Below are 20,285 nucleotides of genomic sequence, written 5' to 3' on the forward strand. Positions count from 1 at the left end.
CGTAGGTCATGAGGGGAGGTGGGCTGGTGACTCTGTCCTGGTAAAAAGCTCTATACCAAACATGTTTTTAAGCTCGCACTAGTAAAACGCTCTATACCAAACATGTACAGACCAAGTGAATCTTATTTGCAAGTCGCCTAGAGGGGGTAAACAGACAAAATATGAAATTTACAAACTTAAGCACAAACATCAACCACTAGTTAGTGTTAGAATGAAAGTGAGATGTGATTAAGCTCCAGCAAGAGAATAAGAGAAAGGGGAGAGGAAGAACCAAATCTCAATAAGTAAAGTCAAATACAAAGAACACGGTGATTTGTTACCTGAGGTTCGGTTACGAAGAACCTATTCCACATTGAGGAGTACACTAAGGACAGGTCTCTTTCTCTCTCAAACGGTCACGAAGACCGGTTGGGTTTTCTTCTCTTTTAATAGGGACACTAAGTGTTGGGGGCCTTCGGCTTCCGAAGGTCCTCAAAAACAAGATTTAACAGTGTTTCTGGAGTATAATGTGTGAACAGGTATCTTCGGACTCGAATCGATATCACAGTAGGAGAAGCCCAAATAATACGAAGGTTGATACAGCGCCGAAGATGTGAGCAGGAAAGCTTCGGCGTGGTAGCAGAAAAGGAAACCGACTTAAAGATGAAAAGGCTATTCAGACCTCGGTGGATTACTATAGAATTACTACCAAATGTAAAGGGCATGGATGTAATTTTATACGGGCTGTGTCCCGTGCCTATAAATAGGTGAACAGTACCCCCGTACTGTTCACGCTGATTGGGCATTTGCTTTTGCGTCACGCTTGTACTTTTGCCTTCTTTCAAGCCGAAGGTACATTTGTAATTTGATATTATTTCTACTTTTCTATAATAATAATACAGAAATGAGTTGATAATAATACATAATGGTTTATGCTATCTTTTGTGTCTCATATGATTCCTTCTTCATTATTATATGTTGAATTTATGAAGGTATGTCCTTCATAACCTTCGTTCGAAAACCATTATGTCCTAAGGGAAATAATGCTTCGAGGGACGAAGGACTTTAACGTTTAACATTTCTTGTGTTGCCTTGTTCTTAATTCATAGTATTTGAGAACAAGTCCCCAACATTGGCGCCCACCTCCGGTGAACTCACTTCCACTCTTTGAGTTTTGAACACCTTCGGCGATCATAAACCTTCGTTATGGCGCCGAAGAAAGCTTCAGCAACTGGGGCTGCAGCTCTGCAACCGCTAGACCCCAATCAGGAGACTCTCTCCCTTCGGGAGGCCCGAAGCCAGAAGAGGAAGGCTGTCAGCCCGACACCGCCAGAGGATGAGCTAGACCAAGAAATCAGAGACATGGAGATGCTTCATCAACAGGTGCAGAGGAAGAAGGAAAAGATGGCCAAGCTAGCTGAACTGCAAAGGCAGATAGACGAAGCCTCTGAAGAAGTTCGTCATCTTACTCAGGATGAGCAGAACCGAAGGCCTTAGAATAAAGACCTTCATCAGGAGGGTTTCCTCAACGAAGATGACTGGTATGAGAATTTTCACCATGGAAATTTTGCTTTTGATGATGCTTCTCCTCTGTCCGCTGAGCTGCAGGCTACACCTTGGCCTCCGACCTACAAGCCGCCTCAGCTTCCCATATTCGACGGCCATTCAGACCCGAAGCAGTTTTTGATGAGCTACGAAGCAACAGTATCTTCGTATGGTGGCAATACTGCAGTCATGGCAAAATCTTTTGTTATGGCTGTCAGGAGTGTTGCTCAAACCTGGTATTCCTCCCTTCGGCCAGGAACGATCACTTCATGGCAAAAGCTGAAGGACATGTTGTTAACCAGCTTCCAAGGGTTTCAGACGAAGCCGGTCACTGCTCAAGCTCTATTCCAGTGCACCCAGGATCACGAAGAATACCTTCAGGCGTATGTCCGGAGGTTCTTGCGTTTGAGGGCACAGGCACCAACAGTGCCCAATGAAATTGTCATTGAGGCCATGATCAAGTGACTTCGGCCAGGACCTTCAGCTCAGTACTTTGCTAGGAAGCCTCCTCAAACTTTGGAGAAGCTGCTCCAGAAGATGGACGAGTATATTCATGCCGACAATGATTTTCGTCAAAGAAGGGAGGAGGCTTTCAGGTTTTCTGAGATGACCAGGGGCTTCGGAGGAAGATTTTATCCGAGGCATGTTAGGTCAATTCATAACTCTACTCAAAATGATGATAAGGGAAGTCAGCAGCAAAGGCCACAGTGCTCCTCACAGGCTTCGGGGCAACAGCAAAGCTCCTTCCGGCCGCCAGCTCCAAGAGGCAGAGGTGCCAGGGGCTTCGGCGGAAGGTTTGGAGATCAACCAAGGAGAATATTTTGCTTGTTCTGTGGTGAAAACAAGGGCCATACCACCAGGATGTGCCATGTTACCATCCAGAAGCAAAAGGAGATAGCCGAAGCTGCAGCACAACAGGCTCAGCCGAAGCAAATCATGCACACTGCTTCGTATCATTCGCCTTACATCCCAGAATATGTAGGCAACCACCCTACAGTTTCTGTTGCTTCGGCGAGTCAACCTCAAGCTTCCTGGCAACAGCCTCCGCCTCCACCACCGCTGCAACAAGGCCAGCAGCCAGAAGGGGGCCAATATGCTCAACACCAAAGGGACTTCAGAGAACAGTCCGAAGCTCGCACAGTAAATAGCACTGTGCCAGAGTCGAAGCACATCTATTGACAAATATCCTACCTTGATAGTAGTCTTTTCCATTCAGTTTTATTTTCTGTGTAATAAAGGACATTTTTTAAGTTTCATGTAATAGTTTCGTTGTTTGCCACAAGGAAAATATATTTTCTTCACAGGCTTAAGTTGTTGAAGCTTAAAGATTTGCGATAACAAGGAGGACCTTCGAATTATCAAAAATTCTTCGAAGCAACAAAAAGTCGTTCTAAGGAACGCAGAGTAAGTTTGCTGAAGTTACAAAAAGCCGTTCCAAGGGGAGCGCAGTGTAAGATTTCTGCTCCAAAGTCGTTCCAAAGGGAATGCAGAGCTTACAGCGAAAAATAAACGCTGATACCGCCTAAGTAAAAGGCAAAGCGCGAAAAGTCAACGTGAATACCGCTGAAAGTAAAAGGCGAAGAAGCTCCTAAGGGAGGCTTACAGCGAAAAATAAACGCTGATTCCGCTGAAGTAAAAGGCGAAGAAGCTCCTAAGGGAGGCTTACAACGAAAAGTCAACGCTGATTTAAAAAGATTATGTGTTTTATTACAGGGATGTGCGTGTATCTTCGGAATAAATACCATTTTAAATAGCATAACATCATCACATCATTTCGCATGGCATAAGCATCATACATCATGCTGCATATGGCACAAGAAGGGGACACAATATCGATCTTCAGAAGAATGTTTTGAAAAAGGGGAAAATCATGCTAAGTCGCAAGGAGATACACTATTAATCTTCGGAAGTGTAGCTTCGGAAAATATCTTCACGAAGCTTGGATATTCTTCATCAGAACACTACGGATATTGTTGTGATAAATGAAAATTCTTCTTCACGAAGCATGAAAAGAAGGGAAGGTGTTTTTTCGTCAAAGACTCAAAAATGGTACGTATGTAAAATTTCATGCATGGTAAAGAATTGAACCATAAAAAAAGACAAGTATATTACATTCAGGATTACAAGATATTATACATATTATATTTCAGATGTTTTTACAATAGCACCTAGTCTTCCCTAAGTACTACTTCCGCAGCTTCATTCAGGAGTTGATTAACAACTTGATCCATGATAGCTTCAACCATCTTTTTAATTTCATCGTCATCTTTCGGGGGAGGGCCCGGAGACGCTTTAGTAGGATCTGAGGGAGGACAGGATACAGCTACATTGCTATTACAAATTGCGAACGAAGTTTAAAATCAAAAATTACAACACAATAAAAACCATTAGTTAATACCTATTTGCCCTTCGGGCTCTGCGCTTTTCTCAGCAGCCTCTGCTACTTTTCTAGCATCATGGATGCCCTTTTCGCTTTTTTGGATAATTTCTCGGGCCATTTCTCGGCCACCATTGTCCCAGACATCGGTGAAAAATTTTCCACCAACCATGCTAGCTTCGGCTGAAGGATCTTTTGCATCTTTGGAGGACAAGGTAGCTTCGGATTGCGCTAAAATCTTTACATGCTCGCAGTCCTTTTTCTCCAAAATGGTGGCAATCCCTCTGGCACCCGAAAAAGCGCATATGTCTCCGCGGCTATTTAAAATTTCCTCAAAGGCCTCAGCTTCGTGATTAATCCATTCGATGGGACCTTCGGGGTTGCCTCTTGTAAAGTTTTCTTCGCTCGAGAATGCGCCAACGCTGGCGAAGCTAGCTTTTATTTTCTTAACACACTCTATAGATTTGACATAGCATCTTTTCTTGGACGAACGAAGCTCTTCAACAGTTCCTTCTAAATGATTTGCCCATTGGTCGCTAAGTTCTCGCCTCGTTTCTTCAAGTATGCGTTCCTCTTTAGCTCTGGCTAGTTGTTTTCGAAGATCTTCAATTTCACGCTTCTAAGCCTCAGCTTGACCTTTAAAAGTAGCTTCGTCCTCTTTTATTCTATTTATCAATGAATGTAATATTTTATCTTTTTCGAGACCTTCGTTCCTTAGTTCAATTACTTCGGAACGAAGGTTGCTCAGGGCCATAACACACCCTTCGTCTTCGGCATCTTTTTGGGCCCTGAGGGCATTGCTAAGTATAAGGCCCTGCAAAGAAAAATGTGTGTGCGTCAATAAATTTAAGCAAACAAAAAAATTTGGTCTCAAGAAAAAATACAAAGACTTCATTTTTTGCACCTTTAAGCTATTGTACGCCAAGCTGTCGGCCAGCTCGTTTTTCGACAACACCGAGAGCCCGTCTTCTAGTGTTGGGAATCCGAAGCTCTTGCTCATCTCCCGACAGACAGAAATCTCCTTGCTGTCAGGGAGACAATACAAGAAGTCTTCTTCTCCGCTGCCGTTGAATACTAACGCCCCCTTTGGATATTTCAGTTTCTGGGCGTAAAACTGGGCCTCTTGCTTTTCTTTTTCAGACAATTTTTCCCCGAAGCATGTCGAACAATATAATCAAGGACTTTAGGGGATGCTTCGGGGGCACTAATTTCTTCAACAAGAATTGGCTCCGTCATTTTTTCTTCCTCGGTTTCCAAGGATTTTACCTTCGTGGGCTCTGAAGGCCCAGCTTCAGCCTCAGTTTGTTGCTTTGGAGCTTTAGTATCAAAAATTTCAGTTTCCGCTTCGGAAGTTTCAACAGTCTTTTTCGGAGTTGTGCTTGCGGACTTAATTGTCTCCAGAACATCTAGCACATTGACCATTCTTTTTCTTTTCGGAGTCACCGCTGGACCCTTTTGGTTTTTTATTGTCTCAACACTTGCTGAAGGACTCAAAATTTCCAACACTTTCGTTCCCTCAGTCGATCCTTTTGATTCTTCCATTTTTTCTGTCGATGGCGCTTCGGCCATCTCTTTGGTTTCTGGTAATAAAATTTTTGGCTCCTCCAATTATGTTGTTGTTGGCGCTTCGGCCATTTCTGTGACTTCTGGCAGCAAGGTTGGCTCTTCAGCCTCGGTGGCCGAAGAGGTCTCTCCGGTGAACTCAGGCACCGAGGCTGGTTCAATATAGCGTGGCCGATGTGTGAGGACCTTTATCCTTTTTCTTTTTGGTGCTGGCTCACTAGGAGCAGCTGCAGCTTCTTCTGTTGCAGGAGTCGTGCCTTTTCTTTTCTGCCCTCGAATGGGATAACGATAGTCAGGGTAGACAAACCCAATTGCGTCAAATACTCGGTTCAGTCTTTTCTTTTTCCGGCCTCCGAAGGCTGCCGACAATGCAGTATCTTCGGCCTTTGAATAAGCCCCAAGTAGTTCATCACTTACATTTTCAATGTTTTTTAGCCAGTCATCATCTGGCTCAACAAATTTATCTCCGAACTTGAAAGTATACTTCAGCCTGACAAGTCCACCTTCGTCAGCCTCCTTTATGGTCTCTTGCGGCATTTCCCATTTTTCCGCGAGCGGCCATACTCTGAAGGCAATATGCTCTTGGACCAAATCCCTCGTTCCAATAAAAGAGCAAACAACTCCGAAGGCTCTCTGGCATTCTTCGGCTGCTTCGTTCATTTCCACCTTCGGCCTTCGCAGGCCGAAGCTTTGCCAGATGGGGCGCATAATGACCTTCTTTATGTCTTCTCGAGAGTTCAAATCATTTTTCACATAAAACCATTCTGTCATCCAGTCGCCGGGCCATCTCTTCCGAAAGGTTGGCACGGGACAGCTTGACCCAGACCGAGAAACGAAATTGTAGCAGCCAAAATTATTGTGATACTGTTCCTTACCCCAGGGTTTTGTTTCGTATGACAATTCGTGTATATTGCAGAAACTTTTTGCATCAGGTTCCAGACCTTGGCTTCTCGCGGCCCACACGAAGATATTCATCCTTATGATTGCTTCAGGGGTAAGTTGGTGAAGATAGACTTCAAATATTTTCAGCACCTCTACGGCAAAGTTGCTCAGGGGAAATCGTAGTCCAGCTTTCAAAAAGCTTCGGAACACTACGACTTCATTTTCCTCAGGGGATGGGCAAGTCTTCTCTCCTTTGTCGGCCCTCACAATGGATAAGTCCCGGAAATATCTTCCCCTCATGTTGACAAGATGATTTTCTTTGATACTTGATTTGCCGAAAACCGAATGGCTTGGTCGCCAAGGGCGATCTTCGGAGTCTTCACCACCACTATCCACATCATAACTGTCGCTGTCATCAGTATCTTCAGACAAACCTTCTAAAATCTCTTTGGTGATTTTTTCTGTATTGGTCTTCGACATTGCTATAAGAAACCCCAGGTTTTTCTCTTCAGAGAGACTCAGCTTCATCTCGGCAGCAGCCTTCTTATCTTCACACATCTTCGGAAACACTAAAAAACTGTTTTCAACGCCGAAGCTCAAAAACTTAAAAAGCTAAGCAAGTCTTGGTGCGCAAGAGCTAAAAATTGAGTGAGCAAGAGCAGATGGCAAGAGAGCGTACCAAATGAGCTCGCGGTATGCTCTTATTTATACGCCCAGTGCGTTGAAAATTGGAAGACCCCGCTTGTCAGTGAATGTTGCTATTCTAGCAAAGGAAAGGTGTTTTTTCGGACCTTTGGCTTAAGGCCTTCGTCCATGTCGCAATCTAAATTTATTATTCTAACAAATTAATATTGCGAGGGGCTACTGTTGGGGGCCTTCGGCTTCCGAAGGTCCTCAAAAACAAGATTTAACAGTGTTTCTGGAGTATAATGTGTGAACAGGTATCTTCGGACTCGAATCGATATCACAGTAGGAGAAGCCCAAATAATACGAAGGTTGATACAGCGCCGAAGATGTGAGCAGGAAAGCTTCGGTGTGGTAGCAGAAAAGGAAACCGACTTAAAGATGAAAAGGCTATTCAGACCTCGGTGGATTACTATAGAATTACTACCAAATGTAAAGGGCATGGATGTAATTTTATACGGGCTGTGTCCCGTGCCTATAAATAGGTGAACAGTACCCCTGTACTATTCACGCTGATTGGGCATTTGCTTTTGCGTCACGCTTGTACTTTTGCCTTCCTTCAAGCCGAAGGTACATTTGTAATTTGATATTATTTCTACTTTTCTATAATAATAATACAGAAATGAGTTGATAATAATACATAATGGTTTATGCTATCTTTTGTGTCTCATATGATTCCTTCTTCATTATTATATGTTGAATTTATGAAGGTATGTCCTTCATAACCTTCGTTCGAAAACCATTATGTCCTAAGGGAAATAATGCTTCGAGGGACGAAGGACTTTAATGTTTAACATTTCTTGTGTTGCCTTGTTCTTAATTCATAGTATTTGAGAACAAGTCCCCAACACTAAGTTTCGCAAGGATCACCACATACTTAGGTGTATCTTGCTAGCTTTACAAGTGTGAGAATGGGGGTGAGAGCAAGAATGAAAACCCAAATCAAGAGCATAAGAGTTTGCAACACTCAAGAACACAAGGTACTACGCTCTCTAGCTCAAATCGATCAAATGCAGCGTTTGTGTGGCCTTGATTGCTTGGGAGATGTTGCAATGAATGTATGGTTGTTTGTTATAGCTCTTGTGTTTTTAATGTGTTGGTTGGGGCATTTATAGCCCCAACCACCCAAATAGCCACTGGAGGTGAGTGGAGAAAACTACACAGTCGGGTGGTACACCGGACCTCCAACAGTACCTGTCTGGTGCACCACCGGACCGTCTGACACTAACCATGGCAGGTGACCTATCTGACAAGTAGTTAGAAAAGTAAGTGGTCCGGTGACACACCGGACCTTGCCACGTCAGATCTAGGTGCTGAGATCTGAAACTAGTTGTTGGACCGATACGGTTCGGTGCACCACCAAACCAGTCCCGATAGCTAGTCTCTAAAGTGCCATTTTACATCCTCCCTGCAACTTGGTCCAGATAGCCACTGGACCAGTCCAACACGCCAGCTGGTTAAAGTCGTGTCTTAGCCTTCTCTGCGCACATGGTCTGATGCGCTAGACAGCAAACCAAATCTAGTATTCTTGTCCAAATCTTCTTCAAATGATTTTGACCAGTCTTGAGGATGTTCCTTATGACTTATACAAATATATATAGTGGCAATCCAACTAGTCAAAGTCATGGATCTTGGTCATTTTAATTTCTCTAACTCATGTTCTCTACTTTAGCTCAAACTAGCTCCAAAACAGTGTTTCTTGAACCTGAGCTTTCTAACACTTCTAGATAGGTAAAATAGCTTCTTGGAGGTATTTAGAACTTATCTGAACTATAGAACTATTGCTAGTTGTTCTTTTCCAAGTTTTATCCCTTTTTGGTTTGAGTTGAGCAGATTCTAACTTAGAAACAAAACTATTGAACTTATGAACCTTTGAATCAAAGACTAGGCAAACTAGTTAGTCCAAAAGGTCGTTATGATCATCAAGCACCAAAATCAAACGATCTAGTTGAGAGCACCTAGAGGGGGGTCAATAGGTGATCCTGCAAAAACTTAACTAAAACCAACAAACTTGGTCTATAAACGGGGTTAGTGAAATCTAAAACCAAGTTCAATTTTAGAATATAAGAAGGATTTCTTCACTTAATTGCTCTCACAAGATGTGTACTAAAACTAGAGCAATAATGAAAGTGAAGTAGAAAGCTAGGAAAAACAAAATCACAAAAGTAAGTAGACAATGAGACAACGATTTATTCCGTGGTTTGACCAAAGGCCTACCTCCAAGATGTGGCGTCCCAGTGGATGAGAGTTGCACTCAACCCCTCTCAAGTGATCCAGAGATCAAACTTGAGTACCACAGTTGTCTTCCTTATAGTATATTCTCATTTGTGAGGAATCTTCACAAGTTGGAGTCTCTCACACCTTACACAATATGACCAAAATTAAGAACACGAGTAAGGGAGAGAGTAGTTGTTGGGGGCATGCTTCGTAGCCGAAGATCCTAAAGAAAGAGAACACCTTCGGCAGATCCTATCAGGAGCAGCGCCGAAGCTATCACCTACAAAGCTTCGGCACAGTGGCGGATCTCAAGGCGAAGGGGTGAACCGACTTAAAGATGAAATGACTTAAAGACCCATAATGTTTTGTGTCATTAATGTAATCTATTGTAAAGGACATAAATGTAATTTTACACAGCTGCGCCCTGTGCCTATAAATAGGTGAACAGTACCCCTGTACTGTTCACGCAATCTTACAATCTTTGACACCTTACGCTGGAATTATTACTTCTTGCCAAGGCGAAGGTATAAATGTACTTAAATATTATGAGTTGTATAATAAAATATGTGAATAATCTTATGTGTTTTAATATGTCGTTTCTTTATGTTTCATATCTTCTACATATTTCATATCGCATGGTTTTATAACTCTGGTTACGAAGGTATGACCTTCGTAATATTTTGTTCATGGCCTTCGTCCGAAGTTCATTAAATCCTTGGGGAGATAATGCTTCAGGGGACGAAGGGCATCAATATTTAACATTTTATGTTGCCTTGTTCTTAATTCATAGCATTTGAGAACAAGTCCCCAACATTGGCGCCCACCTCCGGTGAACTCACTTCCACTTTTTTGAGCTGATGGCTTCGTTCAACAACCAAGCTGGAGCTGCTTCGGCTTCGAAGCTGGTGCTCCCGATAACAGGCGGTTCATGCTCAGAGCCGGCCAACAAGAAACAGAAGAAGGAGGCATAGAGAAGGGTACAACATGTTGGGGTGCAAGGACCCTTCATCAAGTCAAGATGGTCCCACATCCCAATTACCTTCTCCCAAGAGGACCTTCAGCTCAAGGATTACCCTCACAATGATGCTATGATTATTTCTTGTGTTATTAAAGGATTTCTGGTTCACAATGTTCTGGTTGACACAGGCAGTGCAGCGGATATTATATTTGCTAAGGCCTTCAGACAGATGCAAGAGCCAGAGGATAAGATTCACGACGCTACACACCCTCTTTGTGGCTTCAGAGGTAGACAGATTGTAGCCCTCGGCAAGATCACAATGCCAATGACCTTTGGATTTGTCAACAATACAAGGACTGAGTAAGTTGTGTTTGATATTGTCGACAAGGAATACCCCTACAATGCAATCATTGGCCGTGGGACACTCAATGCTTTTGAAGCAATCCTTCATCCATCATATCTTTGCATGAAGATACCTTCGGATCAAGGGCCTATTACTATTCATGGAAGTCAGGAAGCTGCCAGAAAGGCTGAAGGAAACTGGACAGATTCAAAAGCAATCCATAATATAGATGGAGCCGAAGCTTGTGAGCAATACAAGTACAGAAGGGAGAAGGCTGCTTCGGCCGATCAGCCAAAGCCCATGCTCTTATGTGAAGATATAGCAGAGCAGAAGGTGTTGCTGGGATCTCAATTGTCTGAGGAACATGAGAAAAACCTAACAAGGTTTTTGTTCAACAACAAAGATGTCTTCGCATGGTCCGCCAATGATCTCTGTGGTGTCAACAGGGATGTCATTCAACACTCGCTCAATATTGATCCATCCTTCAGACCCAGAAAGCAGAAGCTTCGGAAAATGTCTGATGACAAAGCCGAAGGTGCTCGGAATGAAGTGAAAAGACTTCTTAGCGCTGGCGTCATCAGAGAAGTAAAATATCCAGAATGGCTAGCTAACACTGTTATGGTGAAGAAGGCCAATGGTAAATGGAGAATGTGCATTGATTTTACTGATCTCAACAAGGCTTGTCCGAAGGATGAGTTTCCATTACCAAGGATAGATTCTCTAGTAGATGCAACAACTTCGTCAGAGCTCATGAGTCTATTAGATTGTTATTCAGGCTATCATCAAATTTGGATGAAGAAAGAAGATGAGCCAAAAACCAGCTTCATCACCCCCAGTGGTACATATTGTTACCTTCGGATGCCTGAGGGGCTCAAGAATGCTGGAGAAAGCTTCAGTAGAATGACAGCGAAAGTCCTTCATTCTCAGATAGGCAGAAATGTGCTAACATATGTTGATGATATCATAGTAAAAAGCACGAAACAAGAAAATCACATTGCTGATCTGCAGGAAACATTTGCTAACTTCAGGCAAGCTGGCCTGAAGTTGAATCCAGAAAAATGTGTCTTCAGAGTAAAAAAGGGAAAATTCCTTGGTTGTTTAGTTTCAACAAAAGGGATCGAAGCTAATCCAAATAAAATCGAAGCTATCCTTCGGATGGAACCGCCAAGCACAAAAAAGGGAGCTCAACGACTGATAGGAAGACTGGCATCTTTGAACCGATTCATATCTAGATCAGCAGAGAGAAATTTACCATTCTTTGAAGTGATGAAGTCAGCCAAAGTCTTTCAATGGGGATCAGCTCAGCAGAAAGCCTTCGAAGAGCTGAAGCAGTACCTGATAGACCTAACGACGCTAACTCCACCCGCGCCAGGGGCTCCTCTGCTGTTATATGTGGCAGCTTCGCACTCTGCAGTGAGTGCGGCACTTGTCCAGGAGAAGCTTGAAGAACAAAATAAAAAGCAAGTCCTAGTATATTTTGTCTCCGAAGTATTGAGCTTGTCAAAGAAAAATTACACAGAATTGGAGAAAGTGTTGTATGCTGTATTAATGGCTTTCAGAAAGCTTCGACATTATTTCCAGACCTATCACATAATTGTTCCCTCATCACAGCCTTTGAAGGATATTATGAGGAATATAGAAGCTAATGGAAGGGTTGGAAAGTGGGCCGCAGAGCTCAATGAATTCACCATTGACTATGTCCATAGATCTTCAATTCAATCTCAGGCGCTAGCAGACTTCATAGCTGACTGGACGCCAGGGGTTCATGAAGAAGGGACAAGCAAAGATGCCGAAACTTGGACGGTATTCTGCGATGGTTCGTGGGGAACCTTCGGTGCAGGAGCAGCTGCAATTCTAGTCGCACCTTCAAATGTCAAAACGTGTTTCACAGTCAAATTGGATTTCAGCTGCACAAATAATATTGCTGAGTACGAAGCACTTTTATTAGGGCTTCGGAAGCTAAGGGCAATGGGAATAAGAAGGGCCATCTTAAAAACTGATTCTCAAGTTATCGCTGGTCATGTGGATAAAAGTAGCAAGGCACGAGATCCGAACCTTGAAAAATATCTAGATGCAGTCCGAAGGTTGGAAGCTTCCTTCGAAGGTTTTTCCGTCAAAAATATTACAAGAGGTGAAAATGAGCATGCAGATTTGCTAGCCAAATCAGCGGCCCAGGGGCTCCCTTTACCCTCCGAAGTATTTTTTGAAACAATAAAAGCACCTTCAGTTGAGCTCATGGAAAGAGCAGTACTTACTATTTCTCCAGTACACAGTGAAGATTGGAGAACTGAAATAATATCTTTCCTTCAAGGAAATTGTCTTTCAAGTGACGAAGCTTATAATAAAAGAATGGAGGCAAGAACAAGACCATATGTCATGATAGAAGGGGAATTGTATAAACATGGAGTTTGTTCACCACTCCTCAAGTGTTTATCAAGAACCGAAGGTATCAAATTGATGAAGGAGATACATGCAGGTCTATGTGGATCTCACATTGGATCTAGGCCCTTGCTGGGAAAAAATTTCGTCAAGGATTTTATTGGCCGAAGGCAGCTTCGGATGTAGCGGAGTTAGTTCAAAAGTGTGAAGGTTGTCAAAAATGTGCAAGAGATCAGAAGCAACCTTCATCTCTCACTCAATTAATACAGCCCACTTGGCCATTGCAAAGGTGGGGTCTTGATTTGCTAGGCCCACTTCCACCAGCACAAGGAAACTTAAAATATGTTGTGGTGGCAGTAGAGTATTTCTCTAAGTGGATTGAGGCGAAGCCTTTAGCCACAATAACTTTGGTCACAGTTCAAAAAAAATTCTGGCAAAATATTGTTTGTCGCTTCGGAGTGCCGAAGGCTATTACTGTGGACAACGGAACACAGTTTGATGCCGATGCTTTCAAAGAGTTTTGTGAAAAAATTGGCACGAAGATTCATTTTTGCATCGGTTAGACATCCAGAGTCAAATGGACTTGTCGAAAGAGCTAATGGCATTATAATGACAGGAATAATGAAGCTAATCTTCAATCAGCCCAGGGGAAAATGGCCAGATGAATTAATCAAAGTGGTGTGGAGCCATAACACAACAATGTCAAGGTCAATAGGATTTACACCATTCAAATTACTGTTTGGTGACGAAGCAATAACCCCAGAAGAAGCTAAAGCAGGATCAATAAGAACAGTGGCTTCGGTGGAGGACGAAGCTGATTATTCTGTGGCAAAAGATGCTATAGAAGGGATCAGGCTTCAGGCTGTGGAGAATATCAATAAATATCAAGTCGAAACAATAAAATGGCGTGACAGAAAAGTTCGGTTAAAAAATATCAAGCCAGGGCACTTGGTACTTCGGAGAGTTGCTAACCCAGATACAGTAGGCAAGCTACAGTTAAAATGGGAAGGACCTTTTCTGGTAGTATCTTCGTCAAGACCCGGTTCTTACAGATTAAAGGATATGGACGGCAACGACATTCCTAGATCTTGGAATGCGGATGAGCTTCAATGATATTATGTGTAGCTTGATGTAATCTTTTTTATTTTTTCCTATGGCACCCTTTTCCTTTCCAAAGGGGGAGAAAGGTTTTTAATGGGGCCATAGCATGTAATTTCTCTTTTTCTTATTTTAGCTCTACAAGGGCAATATCCCCCAAAGATGTAAATGTAAAAGCTGAGCATGCACCATCGTGTGCAAAGAGAAAAGAAAAAACAGGGAGAAGCTCGAAAGACGTCCCTAAGGGGATGCAGAGCACAACGAAGCTACAAAAAGTCGTTCCTAAGGGAGCGCAACGTAAGTTTTCTGCTCAAAAGTCGTTCCCAAGGGAATGCAGAGCTTACAGTGAAAAGTCAACGCTGATACCGCCGAAATAGAAGGCGAAGAAGCTCCTAAGGGAGGCTTACAGCGAAAAGTCAACGTTGATACCGCCGTAGTAAAAGGCGAAGAAGCTCCTAAGGGAGGCTTACAGCGAAAAGTCAACGCTGATACCGCCGAAGTAAAAGGCGAAGAAGTTCCTAAGGGAAGCTTGCATCAAAAACAGATTTCAGTCATTCCTTAGGGAATGAAGTTTGTGAATGAAGGCTTCAGTTATGTCTTCGTATGTGTGGGTTTGGACATTCATTTGCACGGAACATTACATCATACATTTGCATTCATAAACATTCATTTAGACATACATAGGATCATCATCATCATAACATAGACAGTTGCTCCGGCTCTAAAGAGAAGGCTTCAGAAACAAGAAAAAGAAGCAGTTTTATGCTTCGTTGTGTACGAAAAGAAGGGAAGGTGTTTTTCGCCTTCGGCTCAAAAACGCTAATTTTGTTCACACCAAAGCACTTTATACATTGATGGAAAGGTAAGAATATATTACAAGGTATGGACAAAGTCCACGAAGTAAAATTTAATTACATCATTCTTTACACAAGTTATTACAAAAGTTTTTAGAGCTTTTTCTACAGACTATTCAAGCTTCGTCAGCATCCAGGGAGCTTCGTCTTTTTAATCTTCAGCTTCGGCCTCGGCTTCGTCATCCTATATGTATTAAAGTATTATGAGCAAAATTCAAGTTTGAAGGAAAAGGTAAGCACAGGGTATGATTTTGTTACCGGCTTAAGATGACTCCGAGCTTCATCACCAGCTTTGTTTCGTCCACCCTTTGTCCATACCAATTTTACAAATCTATTTGCTATGCTTCGGGCAAGGTTGGGGATATCATCCAAATCTGCTGGTGATAGGCTAAAGTTGGGTCTATTGACAACCTTTCCATGGTCACAACCAGATTTCAGGAATGCAATAGCTGTGCCTCGAGAAGCTACCAGGGCACAAAAGTCACCATGTCCAGCAATAACTTCATCAAGGTCATCAATTTCACCTTCGATATGTTCGAAGGCACCTGGCAGGTCTTCAGCCGAAGGAGTAAATTTTTCACTACTGGCTCCAACTGAATAGAAGATCTGCTTCAGCCGTTGAATGCATCGATTACTAAACTCCAGACATTTATCCTGAAGGCTTGTCAATGACTTTTTCAAATTTGAACTTTTTTGGACTTCGGCCTCAAGTTTTGCATTAAGCTTCTGCTTTTCTTCTTCGAAGTTTTCTGATTGAGAAAGAAGCTTCGTATTTAATTCTATTATTTTAGCTTCAGCTGTCGCCAGTAAGCCTTCGGTTGTCTGAACTTCGAAGTCTTTCTTTTCAATAGCAGCTGATTGCTCTTTTATTTTGCTCTCTAAATTTTCAATTATAACCTCGTGTTTTTTATCTTCCAAGTCCTGCTGCATTTTCAAAGCTTTGCTCAGCAGCATACTCTGCACACAAACAACCTTCGTTAGAAAACATCTTCGTTATCAAAAACAATAAAAGTCAGAGAAAAGTTGTTTACCTTGAAATTGGAATAAAATAAACTACCGACGATGTGCTGTCGTCGGTAGCGGCTGATATCTGTTTTGAGCTTCGGGAAACCGATACTTTTTGACAGAGTACCAATAACCTTCGCACCAGTTTGATCCCGCACGCAGCCCAACCTTTCGTCATCAATGCCACCTGTTGGGGGCCTTCGGCTTCCGAAGGTCCTCAAAAACGTGCTTTGACAATGTTTCTGGAGTGTAATACATGAACAGGTACCTTCGGACACGGACCCTTCGGACATGTCAAAATTGTTGTATGAAGAAACACAAGGAGAACGAAGGATGGAACAGAGCCGAAGCTGTGCGCAAGGAAGCTTCAGCATGTTGGCAGAAAAGAGGAAACCGACTTAAAGAGGAAAAGACTATCTAGACCCCGATAAATTACTATAGAGTTATTATCAAATGCAAATGGCCTGGGTGTAATTTTACATGGGCTGCGTCCCGTGCCTATAAATAGATGAACAGTGCTTTCGTACTGTTCAGGCTGACTTGGCATTTGCTTTTGCGTCACGCTTGTACTTTTGCTTTCTTTCAAGCCGAAGGTACATTTGTAATTTGTTATCATTTCTATTTTTCCATAATAATAAAATAGAAATGAGCTAATAATAATATTCAAATGTTTATGTTATTTCTCATACTTTATGTGAATCCTTCTTCATTATTTGTTGTACTGATGAAGGTAAAGTCCTTCATAACCTCCGTCCGAAACTCATTATATCCCAAGGGAAATAATGCTTCGAAGGACGAAGGACTTTAATGTTTAACAATTTCTGTGTTGCCTTGTTCTTAACTCATAGCATTTAAGGACAAGTCCCCAACATTGGCGCCCACCTCCGGTGAACCCTTTTTGACCACCTTCGGCAAGCATCGACCTTCGTCATGCCGCCAAAGAAAGCTTCAGCAACAGGGGCTGCTGCTCTGCAGCCGCTGGACCTGAACCAGGAGACCCTTTCTCTTCGGGAAGCCCGAAGCCAAAAGAGGAAGGCCACCAGTCCAACGCCTCAAGAGGATGATTTGGACCAAGAAATCAGGAACATGGAAATGCTGCATCAACAAGTGCAAAGGAAGAAAGAAAAGATGGCCCGGCTAGCCGACCTACAAAGGCAGATAGACGAAGCCTTTGAAGAAGTTCGTCATCTTACGCAAGATGAGCAGAATCGAAGGCCCCAGTACAGAGAGCTTCACCAAGAGGGCTTCGTCAACGAGGATGACTGGTATGAGGATTTCCATCATGGAAATTTTGCTTTTGATGATGCTTCTCCTCTGTCAGCAGAACTGCAGGCTACACCTTGGCCCCCCGTCTTACAAACCACCTTAGCTCCCAATGTATGACGGACACTCAGATCCGAAGCAATTTCTCATGAGCTACGAAGCAACCATATCTTCATATGGTGGCAATACTGCAGTCATGGTGAAGTCCTTCGTCATGGCAGTCAAAAATGTTGCACAAACCTGGTACTCTTCTCTTCGGCCAGGAACAATCACATCGTGGCAAAAGCTGAAGGACATGCTCATCACCAGCTTTCAAGGGTTTCAGACGAAGCCGGTCACTGCTCAAGCTTTGTTCCAGTGCACTCAGGATCATGAAGAATACCTTCAGGCGTATCTCTGAAGGTTCTTACGACTGAGGGCGCAGGCGCCAATGGTGCCTAATGAAATTTTTATCGAGGCCATGATTAAGGGGCTTCGGCCAGGACCTACAGCCCAATACTTTGCCAGGAAACCCCCTCAGACCCTGGAGAAACTGCTTCAGAAGATGGATGAATATATCCGAGCAGATAATGACTTTCGGCAAAGGAGGGAGGAAGCTTACAGGTTCTTCAAAATTACCAGGGGCTTCGGAGGGAGAATCCACCCTAGGCACGTCAGATCTATCCATTATACTCAGACTGACGATAGGGGAAGCCAGCAACAAAGGCCGCAGTATTCCTCTCAAGCTTCAGGGCAGCAACAGAACTATCCTTGACCCCCAGCTCCAAGGGGCAGAGGCGCCAGGGGCTTCAGAGGAAGGTTTGGGGATCCGCCCAGGAAAATTTACTGCCTATTCTGTGGTGAGGACAAGGGACATACTACCAGGATGTGGCATGTCACCATTCAAAAACAGAAAGAGATAGAAGAAGCTGCAGCCCAACAGAGCCAGCCGAAGAAGGTTATGAATACTGCTTTGTACCACTCACCATACATCCTAGAGTATGTGGGTAACCATCCTGCAGTTTCTGTTGCTTCGGCAAGCCAACCTCAGGCATCTTGGCAACAACTCCCACCTCCACCACCAATGCAACCCGCTTATCCCCAAGGCCAGCAGCCATAAGGGAGCCAGCACAATCACCAGCAGAGAGACTTTAGGGAGCAGTACGAAGCTCGCACAGTCAACAGTACTGTGCCAGAATCAAAGCACATCTACTAAGATGTATCCTACCTCTGAAACAACTTTTACATTTGTTATCATTTACCTTTTCAATAAAGAGCAATCATTGAAAACTTAGTTCTTTTGTTGTTTTCAGTTTCTTGTAATTGCTTCATCATTATCATAATGAATATACCTTCTTCAAACATCGACGAAGCTCTAAAGGTCTTGACGAAGGAATGCACTGCAAGTTTTTGTCGAAGCAACAAAAGTCGTTCTTAAGGGAACGCAGCGTAAGTTTTCTGCTCAAAAGTCGTTCCAAAGGGAATGCAGAGCTTACAGCGAAAAATAAACGCTAATACCGCCGAAATAAAAGGCGAAGAAGCTCCTAAGGGAGGCTTACAGCGAAAAATAAACGCTGATACCGCTGAAATAAAAGGCGAAGAAGCTCCTATGGGAGGCTTACAGCGAAAAATAAACGCTGATACCGCTGAAATAAAAGGCGAAGAAGCTCCTAAGGGAGGCTTACAGCGAAAAGTCAACGCTGATACCACCGAAAAATAAACGGCAAAAAGATTGTGTACTCCACTGGGCAATGTGTGTGGGCCTTCGGCGCAAATATCACTTTGCATGTCATTACATCATTACATCATGTGCATAGCATAGCATCATACATCATATTGCATCAATGGCACAAGAAGTGGATGCAATGTTGACCTTCGGAAAGGTAGACAATGTTGACCTACAATATTGAGCTTCGGAGATAGTTTCGAAGAAATGCCAAGGCACAAAATAAGTTTTCAAGAAATACAGCTTCGTCACTTTTATATGAAAAGGAGATCCATTGTTCACAAAGCATAATGTTTTTTGGAAACTGTATATTTTTACGGAATATGGATATTCTTCACGAAGCATGAAAAGAAGGGAAGGTGTTTTTTCGCCGAAGGCTCAAAAATGGTATGTACATAAAGTTTCATGCATCGTAAAGAGTTGAATTATAAACAACTTATATATTACATTCAGAATTATAAAATATTACACACATTGTCCAGCAAAATATTACATTTCAAATGTCTTCACAATAACAGCTAATCTTCTTTTAAAACTACTTCGGCAGCTTCGTTTAATAGTTGATCAACAACTTTATCCATAATAGCTTCGGCCATTTTTATAATTTCATCATCCTCCTTTGCTTTGGGGTCCGCCAATGGCTCGGCGGGCTCTGGGGGAGGAGATAGTGCGGCTGTGATGCAAACCGTAAATAAGTTTGAAGTCATAAAATTAGAACATAAAGTCAAAAGCTATTAATTAATACCTATTCGCCTCTCAAGATCCGCACTTTTCTCAGCGGCCTCTGCTACTTTTCTAGCATCGTGAATACCTTTTTCACTTTTCCTTATAATTTCTTGAGCCATCTCCCGACCGCCATTTTCCCAGATGTCGGTGAAAAATTTTCCACCAACCAAGCTTGCTTCGGTTGAGGGGTCTTTTATACCTTCAATGCATAAGGCAGCCTCGGTCTGCGCCAAGGATTTCACATGTTCGCAGCCTCTCCTCTCCAAGATCGCGGCTATCCCCCTAGCACCCGAGAAGGCGCATATGTCCCCACGACCACTCAAAATTTCTTCAAAAGCTTCGGCCTCGCCGTTGATCCAGTCAATTGGACCTTCGGGATCTCCCAGTACGAAGTTGCCTTCATTTGAATATGCGCCGACGCTGGCGAAACTAGTCTTAATTGTTTCCACACATTTCATGGATTTTTCATAATATCTTTCTTTTGAAGACCGAAATTCTGCAGTTGATTTCTCCCAATGATTTTTCCAATAATCGCTAGCGTCTCGGTCAGCTTCGGCAATTGCACACTTTAGTTTCGCTTCAGCCAGCCGTTTCTGAAGATCTTCAATTTCGCACTTCTGGGCTTCAGCTTGGGCCTTGGAAGTAGCTTCGTCTTCTTTTATTTTATTAAGCAATGAGTTTAATATTTTATCTTTCTCAAGACCTTA

The sequence above is a fragment of the Zea mays genome, chromosome 8 (assembly GCF_902167145.1).
Source record: "Zea mays cultivar B73 chromosome 8, Zm-B73-REFERENCE-NAM-5.0, whole genome shotgun sequence".
Taxonomy (NCBI): Eukaryota; Viridiplantae; Streptophyta; class Magnoliopsida; order Poales; family Poaceae; genus Zea; species Zea mays.